The sequence below is a fragment of the Electrona antarctica genome (genome assembly GCF_951216825.1).
Source record: "Electrona antarctica genome assembly, chromosome: 12".
NCBI classification, from domain to species: Eukaryota; Metazoa; Chordata; class Actinopteri; order Myctophiformes; family Myctophidae; genus Electrona; species Electrona antarctica.
The window spans coordinates 7,540,117-7,557,597 of record NC_136793.1 but is presented as its reverse complement, the minus strand read 5'-3'; the positions used below and the strand labels follow the sequence as shown (position 1 = coordinate 7,557,597).

The following is a 17,481-nucleotide window of genomic DNA, read 5'->3' as shown; positions in this document are numbered from 1 at the left end:
CTAACGGGAGGTTAGGGTTTGGGATAGTGTTAGTAATGGTCTGACTAACGGGAGGTTAGGGTTTGGGATAGTGTTAGTAATGGTCTGACTAACGGGAGGTTAGGGTTTGGGATAGTGTTAGTAATGGTCTGACTAACGGGAGGTTAGGGTTTGGGATAGTGTTAGTAATGGTCTGACTAACGGGAGGTTAGGGTTTGGGATAGTGTTAGTAATGGTCTGACTAACGGGAGGTTAGGGTTTGGGATAGTGTTAGTAATGGTCTGACTAACGGGAGGTTAGGGTTTGGGATAGTGTTAGTAATGGTCTGACTAACGGGAGGTCGGACCAATGACATATTACTTGTTGAATGAATTAAGCCCATTGTCTGACAAAAAGTGCAAAGTGATGACAGTGATGCATACCGCGTCACTGATTATAAACGTTGCACTTTTTTTGGGCCCCTGAGCTTGATCCTCCATGTCGCGCGGAGGCTCAAGCTCAGGGGCCCCTGGGCCTGGGCCCAACAGGTAATCCTCCCCTGCTCTCCTCTCTTCGGCCATCATGCCACTATTGTCTTGGTCGACATCATCCGGGCCGGTGCCGCATGCCCGGCTTCTCCTGCCGGCGTTACTCGTCCTGCTGTTCACCTCGAGCCTGACCACCGCGCTGACGTGCACGCCCTGCTACGAGTTCACGTGTGAGGAGCTGCTGGCGGGCACCTGCAATGGCTCCACGGTGCTCGAACCATGCGGCTGCTGCCAGGAGTGTGCCCGGCAGAGGAACGAGACGTGTGGGGGCTTGTTCGGTCTGTCTGGAACCTGCGACCACGGGCTGAGGTGCGTCATCAGGCCACTGGATAACATCTACGTCGCCTTCGGGCAAGTGGGAGTCTGCGAAGGTGAGTAGCCTACAATAGTGACGTGTGTGTGTGTGTGTGTGTGTGTGTGTGTGTGTGTGTGTGTGTGTGTGTGTGTGTGTGTGTGTGTAAACAATCCACGCTGACTCACGCTCTCTCTCTCTCTCTCTATAGTCATTCATAGCCTGTCATGGCAAGAACCAAAGTTCTTGACAAAAAATAAGTGTACCATTGCTGAAAATAGTTTAAATATATAATGTACCTGGGGGGGCTTTGGAATAGGGAGGGGGGATAAATTATGACAGACATTTTCAGGCAGTTTCTGCTGTCAAAATATGTCCCCCCCGTATTTAACTTAAATGCCCAATGCATTCTCGATGGCAATAGCACAAACTTTGGCATGCTACTAGTCCTACATACTTACACCTAGAAACCCCATTCAAACCATTCATCTTACGGTGGACATGTTTGCCTGAAAATAAATCTTTGAAATGTTACCTATGCAGTGGTGGAAAGTATATTGACTAATTATTGTAAGTATACAAGTTTAAATACTATTTATTTTGCTCAAGTTAGTTCTGTCATCCTTATGATCTCCACCTGCTGCAGATATAACCAGCTCCAACCAGACAACACCTACAACTTCTGCTACAGCGCCAAATACTACAACATCCACTACTACACCAACTACTGCTGGTACTGGTCTAACAACACCAACTACTGGTCCAACTACAACACCAACTGGCCAAACTACAACACCAACTACTACTGGTCCAATTACTGCTCCAACTACAACAAATACTACAACATTAACTGCAAATTCTACACCAGCTACAAATGGGACATCTCCACCCATAACAACCCCACCGCCCACTGGATCTCGTAAGTGTGATGAAATGATCTTCGTCAGGTTGTACTGTCTAAAAAGTCTCAATACAGCAAAAGTGTTCATATATTCTCGGTATACCTTCCCTCATGTACTGTAGATTACGTTCACACATGGGCTCCATCTTGCGGCAGGGGACCTTTATGCTTAATTTGGGGATTTAGTATTGTGTAAAATGTGTTATCTTGTGCCACAGCCTAAGTCCCTAAAACACCGCCATTACCCCTTACATTATGCATAGGTGTGGTTTGGGCGTTACAATGATTAAACCAATCACCGTGCCACCTGCCATTGCCTTTAAGAGATCCATTTAACATTATGCCCAGTGATTTACACTATGGCCCATGGCCATGGAAGAGCGACACACGTTGCTGCCTTGAAATATAGCCTATTTGATACAGAGGCCGGGTTGTTTTGTGTCCAGTAGCTCCAACACAGCCTCACTCGTGCAAATCGAACAACTTCTTTATAGACAATTAAACACAATAAGGAATTGACACTGCTGATTATAGTAAAATTCCAATCACAGAGATTTGTGGAGAATTAAGACAGAACGAGACCTCTGAGCTGTGAATGTTGTGCAACATGACTCAAGCCGAGGCAGCTCCAACTCAGGTCTCGCCGTCTCAGAGTCAGGAGCGCATTCTTTTATCAAACATAATTCGCATTATGGGTGGTTTGAAGAGGCACTTTCCATTGTCCTAAACCTGTGTGTATAAGATAGCAAATATGGGGAAAGCGCATCAACACGCCTACAGACACACCTCCACCCGCATCAACACGCCTACAGACACACCTCCACCCGCATCAACACGCCTACAGACACACCTCCACCCGCATCAACACGCCTACAGACACACCTCCACCCGCATCAACACGCCTACAGACACACCTCCACCCGCATCAACACGCCTACAGACACACCTCCACCCGCATCAACACGCCTACAGACACACCTCCACCCGCATCAACACGCCTACAGACACACCTCCACCCGCATCAACACGCCTACAGACACACCTCCACCCGCATCAACACGCCTACAGACACACCTCCACCCGCATCAACACGCCTACAGACACACCTCCACCCGCATCAACACGCCTACAGACACACCTCCACCCGCATCAACACGCCTACAGACACACCTCCACCCGCAAATATGGAAGTCGGCAAAATGAATAGTGGGTTGTGTGGCCGCAAGATAACGTTTACGCACAGTGGAAGCTCCTAAATGCGTAATTCACGGAAAATGTTTATTAGTTGGGGATAAAGCATGGCATAAGATGGAGCCCGATCATGGTTTCACCTGAGCTGGATTTAACTAATTTATATAAAGTTTGTACTACTACTACTACTACTACTACCCCCCCCCCCCCCCACCTCATGGCGCAGGTGGCAGGTAATGCACAGCACACACGTGCATACAGTTGGGTGCCACCGATATTGTCCCTTATTATTTGACCCATTTAGGATTTTAAAAAATCCTTCTAAATCCTCCAGTTTTCTGAAATAAATATTTTCACGATTTTTCAAAAAATAGCAGACCTACAAGCTCGTAGCGCGCCACTCGGTGGCGCGCTACGAGCTTGTAGATCTGCTATTTTTCAATAGCTAAATTATAACAATGTTTAAAACACCAAAAGGGGTTCCCGCCCAAAATGGGTTAACTGTCCTTTTGCGCAGATCACGCAAACCTCAGCAAAAAGAAAAGGACAATATCGATGGCCTCCAACTGTATGCTGCTATTTAGGGGTGGGATGCTAATTTAGTTTTTTATCTACAGTACCTTTCTTGCCCTGTAACTGTATCTGAAGCTGCCTTTGGTGACTGAATTTCCCTTATCTCATAATCAACATTTTACCTATTTTACCTGCAGGTCACGTCATTGGTCTGAGGATGGGGGTCTCCTCAAAGACGCCTTTAACCCATGAAGACATCAAGAACATTGTGTTGCCACAGGTAGGCCTATAGCAACTTAATACATATTAGTTCAGTTAGTTTGTTAAATGCTCCCTATAACTGGTAATCATCCATTATGTGATTGTGATTGTACTTTTGGGTTCTTTCATTGTTAAAAAGAAAATACACAATAATAGAGTTTTCACATATCTCCATTGTGACCTAAGAATGTGAAACACATATTTTTCATTTCCTGTTGTCTTTAACCTCTTTACAAATTAACACATCTAATTTTCTCTGCACCTCTTGCAATCAATTATTTCACACGACAGTAATGGTATTATAATGATTACCGGACTGAAATGTAACCTGCATGAATAGCCATAATGCCTTACAGAACACACAGAGATGTGCATCAGTCAAACTATTTATCCAGCTTGACTTCCTTCAAGCTAGGCCCTCTAAACCACATAAAACAAAATATGCCTTTAATAGCCGTTGTCACATATCAAAGACATTTTTGTATTTCTTTTTCCCTTCCAGCTTAAAGAGGAGTTGGTCAGACGGGGCATTCCACCAGACAAGGCGGCAGACATCATACTAAAGCTGACAAAAGTGCAAGACAAGAAGTGACAAGTAAAGCTACAGCACCCCCTTCTGGTCACCTCTAGTGTTGCCTCTGTAACTTAATGGAGATTGGAGACGAATTTTAGTTTGGCCCATGTCGTGTTTCTACAGTAGATTATAGGCTAATGTTAAAATGTATTTTGTTTTTGTCAATGGCATGAGACTATTATTGATCATATACACAAAAGAAAACAGCTGTTAAAACATTTATACATACGACTGTATTCAATTGTGTTCAATAGCCTACATTCACATTACTTAATTATACACCTATATATTAATTAAAGGACCACTTAACCACTACTCAGTCTGTGTCTCATAAGAGGGCTGTGGTCAGTTCAGAAACCCGTCCACCAGTGATCATCGTTAGGCAGATTATTATTGTTTTTTTAAAACAAGATTTTTCTTTACAAAAATGTTTAGATTTGTATTATCGTGAGAACGATGGCTTCCTTTTTCGCATTGGAAACTTCTCAGGACTAGAAAGCCTGCAGTTTCTATTGGCTTGGATTCTGAACTGCCCACAGCAGTTGTAACTTAGGTCTTAGGGCACAAACACTTGCCCAAATGTGCTCAAATGACACGTCACAAAGCAGAATGAATTTTAGGTAATTTTGCCTTATTGTAACAGGTTGTTGATGGTGACCATATGGATTTGGGACTCTCATGAAATTCCCCTGCATTTTTGCGATTTACATGGGGGCTCAATTTGTTTGATAACCCTCCAAGATGACAAATCCATTGAGAAACGGACCTTTGCTCTCCGCGGTCACGGAACTGCCGTAAACGACCCAACTATTTGTCCTTCCTAAAGGACATTTTGATATGTTCAGTCCTGCACTCATTATGGGCCTCTCGCCAGAGAGAATTACAATTTACAATTTAGGCATTTAGCAGACGCTCTTAATCCAGAGCGACTTACATTAGGCAAGAACAAAAGCATGGGAATACATCACGTATATAAAATTCATTTATCATGAAACATGCGTAAGCTAAGAACGTAACTAGAACATATATATATATATAATGACACTATACATATAAACTATACTATACTATGCTATAAATATGTACTATGAGGTGCTATGACTACATACAGTGCAATTATTGTGCTGTCTACATGACATGCTATAAGTCTGTTTCAAATGCTATCTAAGTCTAAAAAGTGCTATCTAAGGGGGTAGAATGTCATCCGTGTGCAGCTCATGGAAAAGTGGAGATACACGTTTTCTGCCAGAACTTTCAAATGAATAACGACTCCAAGTCTTAGGAATCAAATCATTATTGGGTCAGTAGGCTACACATGCAGTGATACAAGTTTAAATGCCGACGAGATCAGTCTGCTAACCATGCTCGGATAGGACCAATCTATGGCTGTGTATTTGGAATACGTGAAATGTATGTATAACGATCACAGACATTCTAGGGCTATTAAAGGAGCATTCAGTGATTTGAGTGATTTGGAAAACCACCCAGTCCGCCCCAGTAACAAAATGTGCACATGCACACACTCTACAGTGGGGGGAAGTGCAACAGGCCAACAGCATGTGCCCCCACTCGATCATGATTGGAGGAAGGCCCCTCTCATCCTGATTGGATGAAGGCTTTGCCACCCGCCACCAAAACTGAAACTAGGGTTTTTTTACCTCAGGGGCTGACTGGGGACAGGGAGGAACTCCTTATATGGTCAGCACACTCTGGTAGGGAGGATTATTCCCAAAAAAAAGAAAAAATAAGTGATATTTGAATTAAGTGAAATCACTGAATATACATTTAATTTATAAACTGAGAATATTCATCTAATATTCAAACCAAATTCGCCAAAACTAACTTACAGTTAGGCTAGTTGATTTAAAATATATTTGTATATGCTCGTGCTCCGGACAAGTAAAGTGACTTTTGTGCCCGGACAAGTGAATAGGAAATGTACTTGTCCGAAAGGACAAGTGCCTCAAAAAGGGAATGTTTCTATATTGTGTGTTTATATTTCCTTTGCTTCTATCTCTATGCTTTCCCCTCTCACGGACACATCAAAATGAGCATGAACGAAAAAAAAAAAATACAAATAAATCAACCTTTAAACCTGTGATGTGACAATAAAGTTTTAGGGTCAATAAAGGAAGAAAAGAACACAGATTCATATAAATATTGTTCTTTGATCCCTATATGTACACAGGATTTACCTGAATGCCCCCATCCTGTTCTACACCAACAGGATGGGGGAAATGAAAAGTACAGTGAGCAAAAACTGTGTGCATGTGCGTGCGTGCGTGCGTGCGTGCGTGCGTGCGTGCGTGCGTGCGTGCGTGCATGCATGCGTGCGTGCGTGCGTGCATGCATGCGTGCGTGGTACACTTGGTAACCCCTGTACAGACGCTTTTTGAGTTTCTGTAGGGCATGGGTTTTCAACAGGTGGTCCGTGGACCACTGGTGGTCCATGAAGGTGTTGCATGTGGTCCCTGACCATGCATTTAGTAATGTAGGAGAAACTTGTGGTCAATGATCTGGTGACAAATGATGACGTGTTGATGTTACTGGGGAGTCGGATGTCAAGAACTTCCACAGAAAAGTGAGTTAGAATCTCAAGGGAAACCGGATTGCCTGGTTGAGTCACCATTAAGGAAATGTGCCCATAATCAATCGCAAGTGTCTGCTTACTCATAGAATAAGTTACAATGAACAGCAACATGAGTTCAATATGGAAGGTTAATTAATTTCCCCAACACCACGACCATATCCCCCCTCCCAACACAACAATGGCCCCCAGGTTAATTCTCAGTCAGGGTGGTGGTCCCCAGGTTGATTCTCAGTCAGGGTGGTGGTCCCCAGGTTGATTCTCAGTCAGGGTGGTGGTCCCTGGTTCATAATCAGTTGAAAACCTCTGCTGTAGGGCATGTGTCAATGTTCAGAATTCACAGCCGTAAACGATAATGTAGCCTACTCAGCAGAAAATAAACTGATCTTGATGAGTCGGGGAGGTTGGATTTTCACAGACATTGGTCATGCCATTAATAGCTCTCCATGCAAGTGCGTTCCTCACGTTAAGGTCCGGCGCTGTCCCCCCGTCCGGCTCTGTGGAGTTGACCCATGTGACCAGGTATATTTAAAGTAATTGGACCAACTTTAGTGCAGTTTCTCCTATTATTGTTAGGAGCGGATGTTCTTGGGGGATGTTAAAGGTTATGACCTTGGTTTTCTTTCAGTGTAAGCAGACCTTAGCGCACAGCCGCGGACAGAATAAGCTGCGTTTTACGTCATTTCCGAGTTTTTAGACAGCTGGTGGATGGAAAAGAAGCTCCACCCCCGCGGCTGACTGACGCGGAGGAGAGCGTTTCCGGGAATCTGTCCGTCGCGTCAGTCAGGGTGGAGCTTCTTTTCCATCCACCAGCTGTCTAAAAACTCGGAAATGACGCTTCTTCTGTCCGCGGCTGTGCGCTAAGGTCTGCTTACACTGTGTGCGTGAGAACAACAGCTCTGTGCCTGTTCTACTTGATTAGATAACAGGCAGATGCCATCGGTGTAGTCCAGGTCTGTCACGGATTCTGCAAAAAGTGGATAGTTTGAATACCTTCACATGGAAGTTTTGCTATCTATTCCAGTTTTTCTGGAAGCAATGCTCAACATAAACCTTCCATCATTTGGTCCGTTCAGAGCAATGTTTATAACATTTCTACTCAAGATTGTGGCAGTTTTAATCAATTTAATTAGGTTTTTGTTTGAAGTACTTCTGTTGTAATTGTACTTCTGATTAATATTTGTTGTCTAATCTGCATTGGGTTGACTATTGTCTATTGTAAATGAGGGCCTGCCCCTGAATTATACTACTTTTAAAAAGTAATAATATAGGTCATGATGATGATGACACACACACACACACACACACACACACACACACACACACACACACACACACACACACACACACACACACACACACACACACACACACACACACACACACACACACACACACACACACACACACACACACACACACACACACACACACACACACACACACACAGCAGGTGAGGGCGGGACTGAAGCATGATAAACAGATGCATGTTTCCCTCATCAGATCAGTTCAACCAGCAGCTGGCTTATGGAAAGCATTCTTAACCGGATCACAGTCATTATCTGAAACTGCAGTGGTATTATTATCCTTATTATCATTATTATTATTATTATTATTACCCTTATTATTATTAATTATGTTTTATGTTTTATGTTTTTCCCCCAGATGTTCCAAGGACTGATTCACATTAGACTCAGCATGTATCACAGGCTGTTGTTTGTAGCCGTGATTGTGTTCATCCAAGGTGTGTTATTTCAAGGCCCACTCACGCATAATCTTATACTGTACTTACCGTAGTTTCCATGACGGTTTGATACTAACGGTATCTATACATCTTATACTGTACTTACTGTAGTTTCCATGACGGTTTGATACTACCGGTATCTATACGCCAAGTGACGGTTTGATACTACCGGTATCTATACGCCAAGGGAATTCATTCTTTATACTGTACTTACTGTAGTTTCCATGACGGTTTGATACTACCGGTATCTATACGCCAAGTGAATTCATTCTTTCACATGCCCTATGCAGTGGTGGAAAGGATATGGACTAACAATTATTGTACAGGTTTAGATTTGCAGCAGCTTTGTGTGCGTGCGTGCGTGCGTGCGTGCGTGTGTGTGTGTGTGTGTGTGTGCGTGTGTGTGTGTGTGTGTGTGTCCTGACACAAACATTAAATGCCATTGACAATGAATGGACAATTTTGAGTGTTTGTGTAAACACAAACATTGCATAACAGAAACATTGAAGACGAAGGTGAGGACGCCAATTCTGATTGGCCGGAATGATATGATGTATGATGATGATTATAAGAGCGCCCCTCACTTCACACGGGTGTGATATTTATAATAATTTAAACTGTTTTTTACAGGTACAGAAACGACTACTTCCACCACTGCTGCTGCAGCCACCACTGCTGCACCTTCTACGGCTGCTGCCACCACTGCTGCACCTTCTACGGCCGCTGCCACCACTGCTGCACCTTCTACGGCGGCTGCCACCACTGCTGCACCTTCTACGGCCGCTGCCACCACTGCTGCACCTTCTACGGCCGCTGCCACCACTGCTGCACCTTCTGCGGCCGCTGCCACCACTGCTGCACCTTCTACGGCGGCTGCCACCACTGCTGCACCTTCTACGGCCGCTGCCACCACTGCTGCACCTTCTACTGCCGCTGCCACCACTGCTGCACCTTCTACGGCCGCTGCCACCACTGCTCCACCTTCTACGGAGGCTGCCACCACTGCTGCACCTTCTACGGCCGCTGCCACCACTGCTGCACCTTCTACGGCCGCTGCCACCACTGCTGTAGCTACTACGGCCGCTGCCACCACTGCTGCACCTTCTACGGAGGCTGCCACCACTGCTGAACCTTCTACTGCCGCTGCTGCCACCACTGCTGCACCTTCTACAGCCGCTGCCACCACTGCTGCACCTTCTACGGAGGCTGCCACCACTGCTGCACCTTCTACGGCCGCTGCCACCACTGCTGCACCTTCTACGGCCGCTGCCACCACTGCTGCACCTTCTACTGCCGCTGCCACCACTGCTGCACCTTCTACGGAGGCTGCCACCACTGCTGCACCTTCTACTGCCGCTGCCACCACTGCTGCACCTTCTACGGAGGCTGCCACCACTGCTGCACCTTCTACTGCCGCTGCCACCACTGCTGCACCTTCTACGGCCGCTGCCACCACTGCTGCACCTTCTACGGAGGCTGCCACCACTGCTGCACCTTCTACGGAGGCTGCCACCACTGCTGCACCTTCTACGGCCGCTGCCACCACTGCTGCACCTTCTACGGCCGCTGCCACCACTGCTGCACCTTCTACGGAGGCTGCCACCACTGCTGCACCTTCTACGGAGGCTGCCACCACTGCTGCACCTTCTACGGAGGCTGCCACCACTGCTGCACCTTCTACGGAGGCTGCCACCACTGCTGCACCTTCTACGGAGGCTGCCACCACTGCTGCACCTTCTACTGCCGCTGCCACCACTGCTGCACCTTCTACGGCCGCTGCCACCACTGCTGCACCTTCTACGGAGGCTGCCACCACTGCTGCACCTTCTACTGCCGCTGCCACCACTGCTGCACCTTCTACTGCCGCTGCCACCACTGCTGCACCTTCTACGGCTGCTGCCACCACTGCTGCACCTTCTACGGCCGCTGCCACCACTGCTGTAGCTACAACGGCCGCTGCCACCACTGCTGCACCTTCTACGGCTGCTGACACCACTGCTGCACCTTCTACGGCCGCTGCCACCACTGCTGCACCGTCTACGGCGGCTGCCACCACTGCTGCACCTTCTACGGCTGCTGCCACCACTGCTGCACCTTCTACGGCTGCTGCCACCACTGCTGCACCTTCTACGGCTGCTGCCACCACTGCTGCACCTTCTACGGCCGCTGCCACCACTGCTGCACCTTCTACGGCTGCTGACACCACTGCTGCACCTTCTACGGCCGCTGCCACCACTGCTGCACCTTCTACGGCTGCTGCCACCACTGCTGTAGCTACAACGGCCGCTGCCACCACTGCTGTAGCTACAACGGCCGCTGCCACCACTGCTGCACCTTCTACGGAGGCTGCCACCACTGCTGCACCTTCTACGGCCGCTGCCACCACTGCTGCACCTTCTACGGCCGCTGCCACCACTGCTGTAGCTACAACGGCCGCTGCCACCACTGCTGCACCTTCTACGGCCGCTGCCACCACTGCTGCACCTTCTACGGAGGCTGCCACCACTGCTGCATCTTCTACGGAGGCTGCCACCACTGCTGCACCTTCTACGGCCGCTGCCACCACTGCTGTAGCTACAACGGCCGCTGCCACCACTGCTGCACCTTCTACGGCCGCTGCCACCACTGCTGCACCTTCTACGGCTGCTGACACCACTGCTGCACCTTCTACGGCTGCTGACACCACTGCTGCACCTTCTACGGCCGCTGCCACCACTGCTGCACCTTCTACGGCTGCTGACACCACTGCTGCACCTTCTACGGCCGCTGCCACCACTGCTGCACCTTCTACGGCGGCTGCCACCACTGCTGCACCTTCTACGGCCGCTGCCACCACTGCTGCACCTTCTACGGCCGCTGCCACCACTGCTGCACCTTCTACGGCCGCTGCCACCACTGCTGGACCTTCTACGGAGGCTCCCACCACTGCTGCACCTTCTACGGAGGCTCTCACCACTGCTGCAGCTACTACGGAGGCTCTCACCACTGCTGCACCTTCTACGGAGGCTCTCACCACTGCTGCAGCTACTACGGAGGCTCTCACCACTGCTGCAGCTACTACGGAGGCTCTCACCACTGCTGCAGCTACTACGGAGGCTCTCACCACTGCTGCAGCTACTACGGAGGCTCTCACCACTGCTGCAGCTACTACGGAGGCTCTCACCACTGCTGCACCTTCTACGGAGGCTCTCACCACTGCTGCAGCTACTACGGAGGCTCTCACCACTGCTGCAGCTACTACGGAGGCTCTCACCACTGCTGCAGCTACTACGGAGGCTCTCACCACTGCTGCAGCTACTACGGAGGCTCTCACCACTGCTGCACCTTCTACGGAGGCTCTCACCACTGCTGCAGCTACTACGGAGGCTCTCACCACTGCTGCAGCTACTACGGAGGCTCTCACCACTGCTGCAGCTACTACGGAGGCTCTCACCACTGCTGCACCTTCTACGGAGGCTCTCACCACTGCTGCCGCTACTACGGAGGCTGCCACCACTGCTGCAGCTACTACGGAGGCTGCCACCACTGCTGCAGCTACTACGGAGGCTCCCACCACTGCTGCAGCTACTACGGAGGCTCTCACCACTGCAGAACCTGTTCCTGCCACCAGTGCACGTTAGTTCATTATTTATTTTATCCCCTCTATTCTGACCTTGTTGATGGTGAGAAGCCTACATGTTGTATTTCACACCATAAATGCCATTTTTGAGAAATGTACTGCTGAAAGAGCACTAGCACTGTCTGCTAAACACCAACTTGATACTATATATACGAGCAGATCTAATAGACACTTTAAATAAACATGAATACATAATTACAATTTAATTTAATCGCTGAAATGTCATATCATATTTATCGTTGCTCTCGGGTGTATACTGTTCTTTTTGGGTTAGGGTTAGATCTACAAGCTCTACAAGCTCACTACGCCTCACATTGCGAGGCATTGTGAGCTTGAAGATCTCCTATTTTCACTACCTTTATGCGACACTCTGGTTTGAAATATGGAGAAAGGTTTCTGCCCTATAGCAGCGATTTACTGTATGGAGCTCAATACTGGAATGTGAACATCTGTCAGTTGTTAGAATTATACGGAAAGGGTTAAATGATAAGTCTATAATAATATGATGGGTTTTAAAGCCTCTGGAAACTTGCCTCGACTTGTACAAAGGTTTATATAATATCTGTCATTAATTACTTACCAAATATGACTTAAAAGGAAACAATAAAATAAAAAAGTAGATACAAAATTGTGGTGCACCGCATCCAAAAAGCTGAGGTTTAGCTGAGATGTGTAAGGAATACTAATAGCAAATAGGGAATTCCAATAGAAAGTATAAAATGTAAAATGGAAGCCTCGAGCATACCTATTATATAGGGGACTTATTATTATTATTATTATTATTATTAATACATTTACCGCCAGCATTAATTAATCCCTCGATTAATCCCTCGATAGTGTATTGCCAAGGTTTTATCACGTGTAACATAACATGCGTAATATCCGTAATCGCATGTTTCTGTGAAAAACTGCTGTGTGTGGTATCATGACCGGTTGTTAATTGTTGTCTCGCTCGGCGGTGGAAAAAGCTGACCGCGAGTATCACAGCGCCTGCTACAGGCCGTTGAAAACGCTTGTTTGGGCCAGAAACTGCCCCCTCAATGTCCTTTCTGAGATACAGGGCTTTGAAGACAGGGCTTACAATGCAAGTGGATGCGCGCGCATCTTCAAAATGGCCGCGGCCAGTGTCTCACTCAATGTTTAAGCGATAGCTTCATTAGCTACGATACAATCCGAATTAAAACTTGGATTAAATAATTCGTGTTCCTCGTTTGTGGCGGGCAGACGGTTAATAATGATAATTAAAACTATGAAATTCTAAATTCAGATCAATGGTCAAATGCGCCAGCAAAAAAAAAAGTCTAAAACACAGTCCATCTATAGGCAAAAGCTTTTTGAAAAAGAAAGGTCTTTGGTCGCCATTTAAAAGAATCAAGGGACTGGAGTGCTCTCAGGTGGTCGGGCAGGCCATTCCACAGCCGAGGAGAAGGCCAGCTGAGCACAAAGCCCAGGCCCCCAAATGCCATGCATTGTGAGCTTGTAGATCGGTTATTGTCGCTGAAAACATTTTATGTAGAGTGAAAAAAGGAACGTACCAAGTACACAAGAAAGGCCCTTTTTCCACCGGGATTGAACCCGTTAAGTTATTTTGGGGTCTTAGTCCATGAGCCAGAGCTTCAAAATTGGAACGTTAATTGAGTGGGCACAACCATACCTATGTTAAATTGTTTATAGGATCAATATAAGTAAATTAATATATGATAACCTTTCCACAGTATAGTAGCTTTTTCACATTTTCTATTTTTTGTGTCAAACATGTCCCCTTAGAGGCTCCGTAATAATGCCTAATTTGCATTTTTAAATGTAAAAATTTCAGAACATTTTAATGTGTTGCAACACATGGGGCACAGGTCTCCACCAGTGGCCTCCTGGTGGCGCTATAATAAGCCAATGTGAAAAGGGTGCCATTTCTTCTTATGCCTTGGTTGGCAATTGGATGATTTGAGGCATTTTGTTCCAAAAATGTGTTTTGTTGGTGTCACTATAACAGGTGGCACTTTAACAGGCCAATGTGAAAAGGGTGGGATATATTTCTCAGCCTAGTAGGAAAGTCTGTGAAAGATTTCACGTAAATTGCAGGCTGCGTTCATGAATTGAGGCATTTTGTTCAAAACTGGCCAATCCTGCATATTTTGAAAGCCAATGATAGCCAATAAGGATGGAATATGAAATATCGGTTTTATCAGTAATACAAATGTGTTTTACAAAAGTCGGCCTCCTGGTGGCACTATAACAGGCCGTTCTGGAACATTTGGGGCAGAGGTTCATCGTTGACATCCAGGGAGTGTGTGTGTGCAAAATTTGTCATCGACCGGGTTAACGTTGCCGGGGATTAGCTGGTAACAGACAGACAGACGGACACACACACACACACACACACACACACACACACGGACACACGGATGGAGTGCAAAACATACTCTCTCCCCATGCCTTCGGCCTGGTGGAGACAATAAAACAAATCATTGTCTTTGTGTAAGTAATCAACTGGGGACGTTTCATGGTGATAACTAATTCCATTTTTACCTGCACGTATACTGTAGTATAGGTACATTTACATTTCTCACCTTTTTTTTTCTCCCATTTCCCAACATTTCAGAGGCATCGTCGACGACGTCAGGCAGCAGCACGCCTCGGCCAACAGATACTTTACCTGTAGGTCACGTCATCCTCGGCCTGAGGATGGCGCTCTCCTCAGAGACACCTTTAACCGATGAAGACATCGAGAATATTGTGTTGCCGCAGGTACTGTAATCAAACTATCTACATGATCATTTTAACCATCCGCACATGCAGGTGTAACTTGTCCTGTACCATTTAATCAATTAATTGTCTTCACCAGGCCGAAGGCATGGGGAGAGAGTATGTTTTGCACTCCGTCCGTGTGTGTGTGTGTGTGTGTGTGTGTGTGTGTGTGTGTCCTTCCGTCCGTTACCAGCTAATCTCCGGCACCGTTGGCCCAATCCATGCCAAACTTTGCCCCGAACCTCTGCCTCCTCTGTTATAGCGCCACCATGAGGCCGATTTAGGCAAAACACATTTCTGCAGATTACTCATACACATTTTATCCATACATCACACAATTCGGTATACACTATCTCCATAGTCATGTGATCAACATGGATCTGCACATTTCCCATATTCCATCCTGATTGGCTAAGATTGGCTTCCAAAGCTCACATGATTGGTCCGTTTCGAACGAAATGCCACAAATCACAAACAGTGTGCAATTTCCGTGAAATTATACACGCACATTTCCACTAGGCCGAGGACGACATGCCACTATTTTTTTTCCAAATCAGCCTCACGGTGGTGCTATAATAGGGCAATTCCTGTTTTTACCTATAACTGCATCGATCTGTATACAACTTATGTATGCGCACTCCCTAGAGGCATGGAAAAACATTTTCCCTGCATCCCTCCACATCTGCCAGTTATAGCGCCACCATGAGGCCGATTTCTGCAAAACACATTGTTTATGTTAGTTGCACAGATTTCATCCAAATCTCACGCAAATCTGTACACATGATCTCTGTAGTCATGTGATCAAGACGAGTCTATTGGATTTCTCAGATTCTGCACTCATTGGCTAAAATTGCTTTCCAACGTTTTCCGTTTTGTACAAAATGCTGCACATGTCCTGCTCATCCAGAATTTTATCCTCAGAGATGCTATGAGTGATCTGGTTCTGCATTTCCTCAACAAAATGTATGCAAAAAACAAACAAACAAAAAACTTACTCTTAAAACAGGATAAGTGCCATAGACGTTAAGACGAGCTTACCTTTACTCTGTCCAGCGTGCCAGAGCCGTAAAGGCGAGTTTTGTTTAATCCGCATTAATCGCCGTTTGATTAGCATCACGTTAGCATGTTGTGGCATTTTTAGGTCGTTCCGGGCCGAGTCCACGTAAAAACGGCCAAAATTCCCGCATGCACGCCCGTGCACGCACACAAGCCGTCTTTATATGCATTATGGATCATAATCTGCAAAAAATGCGATATTCGGCGCTTGATTTGAGCTTAGATTGAGTTATGATATAAAAAGCGATCGCGTGGCCGAACTGATCCCAGGTCAGTATAATGAAATGGCCGACTTTCACTACCAGTTCAAACCAACCAAAACATCTGGGGGCTTTTAGGGGATTATTTTAAAGAACGTCTGGCACGGGCAACGGCCCCATCTTGTGGATTCCCGGCGCTATAGCACTTAAGGTGTTTAAAGGACCACTTCACCACTTTTCAACATCTCTTCATATAATTGGTCCTCACTAATGTTCATGATAAAACACCACCATTTTTTCCTACTCAGTCTGTGTCTCATAGGAGTGCTTTGGGCAGTTCGGACACCCGTCCACCATGAGTGACATCATCATTAGGCAGATTTTTTTTAAAACAAGATTTGTTTTAAAATATATTCAGAATTTTATTATCGTGTGAACGATGGCTTCAACTTTTGCATTGCAACTTTTCAGGAAAAGAAAGCCTGCAGTTTCTATTAGCTTGGATTCACCATCGATGATGTCACTGGTGGACGGGTTTCTGAACTGCCCACAGCCTTCCTATGAGACACAGACTGAGTAGGAAAACATTGTGGTATTTTATTATTAGTTAGGACCAATTATAGGAAGAGAAGTTGAAAAGTGGTGAAGTAGTCCTTTAAACATTTTGCCAAACATCACACACACACTCCTATCCTCCTGATGGAGACCTGTTCCCAGAAGGGCACTTTTTCTAGTTCATTAAATGTTACAGGACTCTGGGGGAGCCCAGGTTTGAACCTGTTTGAACTGGGAACCTTTGCGGTTCCTATCCAGTCACTCTACCTCTGAGCCACTAGCCCCTTCCTTCAGGCTATACCATCTCAAAACCACATGAAGCAAAGTATGCCTTTAATAGCCGTTACATATCAAAGAAATATTTTTTTCTTTTTCACTTACAGATTAAAGAGGAACTGGTCAGACGGGGCATTCCACCAGACATCATACTAAAGCTGACAAAGGTTCAAGACAGAAGTGACGAGTAAAGCTACAGCACCCCCTTCTGGTCACTTGTGCCTCTGTAACTGGACCCTCTTGTAAACGAGTGTAATATAATGCTTTATTGGGTCGATCGTCCACTCACAGTTAACAGTCTTTGTATTGAGTTGTACTTGAAATGTACTGTAATTCTGCTAATTCTGTTAATAAATATTTAAATCAATTTTAGTTTGGTTGTTTCTACAGTAGATAGGCTAATGTTAAAATGTATTTAGTTTTTGGTATGTCAATGGTATGAGACTATTATTGATCAATGA

The 17,481-nt window shown here is 46.2% G+C and overlaps 1 long non-coding RNA gene across 1 annotated transcript; it reads left to right on the top strand.

The window, feature by feature from the left end:
- Positions 1–1,448: 1,448 nt before the first annotated feature.
- LOC306933853 lies at positions 1,449–4,559 on the top strand. The gene is made up of 3 exons (XR_013791257.1): positions 1,449–1,717; positions 3,601–3,683; positions 4,167–4,559. It is a non-coding gene; the product is annotated as an uncharacterized lncRNA (long non-coding RNA).
- Positions 4,560–17,481: the final 12,922 nt, after the last annotated feature.